Source organism: Sinocyclocheilus rhinocerous, unplaced genomic scaffold (assembly GCF_001515625.1).
Source record: "Sinocyclocheilus rhinocerous isolate Xijiao unplaced genomic scaffold, SAMN03320098_v1.1 scaffold2461, whole genome shotgun sequence".
Lineage (NCBI taxonomy): Eukaryota > Metazoa > Chordata > Actinopteri > Cypriniformes > Cyprinidae > Sinocyclocheilus > Sinocyclocheilus rhinocerous.
Window position 1 is genome coordinate 42,423 of NW_015647015.1, and position 3,843 is coordinate 46,265.

The window sequence follows — 3,843 nt, forward strand, 5'->3', positions numbered from 1 at the left end:
TGATTGCCATGGTTTTCTTGATATAATGTAAATGCTATGGTATATGAATATGGTAATCACCCAATCTGATACCATTACTGTACCATTTTACCACCAACATATACTTCTTTTGATATGTTAAACATTAATTTAAATTCAATGCACTATGATGAACTATATTTCTATAAAACTGCACATATGCACAAAGATGTTCATATTGCACCATATTGTCACCACAGCAGTATGTTATAAAATTCCCAACTATTATCCTCTACTTATAATCTGAATGCTTTTAACTTTGTTGTAATGTATGACAACACATGACAAACTTTAGGCCTGGGGTGTTAAATATTCCATCGATGGCATAAATATGCACACGCAATCTTAATTACGTCTTCAAAAGTAGAAAAGAAGAAAGCAAAACTACTCTATAATTGGATTTCCATTTTAAAGACATGGATGATACAACTGGAAATTTTCAATGCGGTGACAGAAGCTGGTCCACTGTCTTGAGCAGATAAGAGACCAACCATCAGAAGGGAAAACATAAACTCAGATGATCAGTGTCCTCCTCAAGCACACAGTGGGAGTGGATCAGATCTGGCTGGCTTTAATATCTCCCACACTGTAACATCAGTAAGGTGACATTTTTGCTGCGCCATCAAGATCCAACGGCAGCCATGGCGCTTCAGCAATCAATTCTCCATGCATAATAGCCTGCTAGTGTGTACGACATGAATCAGGCCTCCTCTCCACCCTCCTTTTCAAGAGGAGGACATCATCTATTCTGGAAAAAAGAAAAGGTCTGATAAGGCAGAACACAGACAACTTAAGGTAAAGAGGGGACAGATATCAAAACTCCTTCATTTGCATAAAAAATGGTACATATCACTAACAAACGCTACCATTCAAAAGTTTGGGGTGAGGAAGATGCTGTTTTAAATAAAGAAATGCTTTTATTCAGCAAGGGACAGTAAAGTGGCAGTAAAGACATGTATACTGTTACAAAAGATTTCGATTTCAAATATGTATCAACACAACTGTTTTCAACACTGATAATTGTCACGATATCAGTAATAAAACTCACATTTCTCGCCTTAAAGAAAACAGAATGCGATAAAGTGCGTTTTTAGTCCAAACTTGCATGGATCGCTGTATTGATTTGACATTTCTAAAGTTTAACAGCTCTTGATGTTAAAGAGCTATAGGTTTACTACAAGAATACGGCGAAGAATGTTAGACAATGAATATTAATAGTATTTTAAGTGAATTTTCAACACTTTTCTAAAAAAAAGAGAAAGAAATAAGACAAAAATTATTTGTATTATTTTGAATTAAAGAATAGAATTTAAAGATAGAATTCCCCAAGTCAAAAGAGTCTCAAATCTAAACCTTAACTTCTAGTATTAGTATTAGTTTATTATATAAACTAATGAAAGTGAGATTCATTGATTTACCTGCAGGTGGCACTATTACAAAATGTCAAAGTGAACACATTTATCAGTAATCCTAAAGTAAGAGAGAATTAAATGAATAAATTACATTTTGTACTAACAATAAAAATTGAATTTAAATGGTAGTCACTTCAAGACAACAATTCCATTACAATTTGATGTTAATAAAAAAAAAAAATATAAAATATAAATAAAAAAAATATTTAAACGAAAACAAAATATAAAATGAAAATTCCAAAAAAAAAAAAAAAAAAACATTTCAGCATGGACCCCCATGAATTTAAGAACAAATCTATGAATTTTTCTTTTTAGGAAATATGTTCAGTTCTAATAAACTTTAAAGAAAAATATATATAAGTATTAGTAAATCTGACAGAATTAATTATAGCCCTGCATAAACTCGGTGTTAACTTTTTACAGACTTTATTGTTACATACAACAGCTAAAGTAAGAGAGAATTAAATGAATAAATTACATTTTGTACTAACAATAAAAATTTAATTTAAATGGTAGTCACTTCAAGACAACAATTCCATTACAATTTGATGTTAATAAAAAATAAAAAAATAAAATATAAATAAAAAAATCATCAAAAGAATCATGTGGCACTGAAAACTGGAGTAATGAAGAAAAGTTAGCTTTGCATCACAGGAATAAATTACATTCTAAAATAGCTTGTCAAATAATAATAATAAAAAAAAATTATATTACAATCAATTATTGAAAGATTACTAGCAAAACTTGTAGTAGGCTATTACTTCAAACGTCCACTTTTTATAATGAAACTTCTCAGTTATAGACACGCTTGTCACAAAGAATTAAATTAGTAACCTTTTAAGATTACATTTCATACTACAGTAACTTAAATTACTCACTTCAAGAAAACAATTTCAAATTTCCATTTTTGATGTTGACGTTGTTAAGCCAACAGTGTGACACTGCAATATAAAACTAAACAGCGGCCACAAATATAACCTATTTAAATTACATTTAACTTTTTTTTTTTATTGATACTATGGCCATATTGAGGGCCAGGTTTGAATGCATTAAATAAAAAAAATGATTAATTAAAATTCAAAATAAGTTATAATCATAATTAAATCAGTTAAATAATTATTGGCATTAGCAAAACCAGGGGTACACTGTAAAAAATGATCGAGATTTTAACAGTAAAAGACTGTAAAAATGCTACAGTAAAAACCTGTTAACTGGTTAACAGTAAGTTTCCATACTATATTCGGTGAAAAAATTTAATTACATTTAATGTAATTTTACAGTAAAATACTGTTAAAAATACGGTTTTTGGAAGTGAAAAAGAAAAAGTCATTGTATAATTTACAGTAAAATAACGTATATTGACACTTCACGACAATTCCCTGCATGACACTTCATATTTTATGTTTTTTTTGTTGAAATAACGTTTCATCTTAGTTTTTTCTTATCAGTTGTGTACACTAGGGTTTTATCTTACATCACAGTGTAGCAAATAAAAAATAAAAATAAAAATAAATCAGTTAATGAAGGAATTATTAGCCGCATTAGTACCTCAAACGTCCTATTTATTGTGATGAAACTTCTCAGTTAGACATGCTTGTCACACATATTGCACAATGGTCTCTATCTGGCCAGCGCTTTGGTGCGTGTTGTAAGTCTATTGACACCCCAGTGTGTGAAGGCAAAGTTGCAGAAGAGCTCAGAGCATCTCTGTCTCAGTAGGGTAGCAGTTTAAGCTTGGCTTCTCTCTAGCCTGCCTCCACTTCATATGCAAAGGAGAGAGAAAAGCGCTCCAGTCTTTGGCTAAAGCACTTTCCTCTTCAAATAACCTAAAGTGACAACAGCGGCAGGATCACGGCCAAGTGCGTGGTGCCACTCGCTGACGTATAATGCATTTAGCCACTTCTCTGGCCTTGATTGTGCGCATTACGGGGGGAAATGAACAGGCGGCAAAACAAATGTTACTTTTCATTCTGTTTTACATACAGGGAAAACACAAGTCTTTCAAGTTGCCTCTTTTTCTTTCTTTCTGTATGTCTGTCTATCTCGCTTTCCTCGTTCACAGAGAGGTGAAAGAACAGAGGAGATTAAACCTGCTAACCACAGACAAACTCAGCTAGTTCTCAATATAGTAGCCCCAAAACGTCTTTGGAGACTTAAGCCTGCATTTATTATTGTTATCTATAACAAAAACTAAATAAAGCTAAAATCAAATAAAAATATATTCATTACACTACATTACATTACATTTAGTCATTTAGCAGACGCTTTTATCCAAAGCGTCTTTCAAATGAAACACTCACACACACACACACACACACACACACACAGGTTTGTTTTTGTGAAAAGTGGGGACTCTCCATAGGCGTAATGGTTTTTCTACTGTACAGACCGTATATTCTATTGCCCTACACCA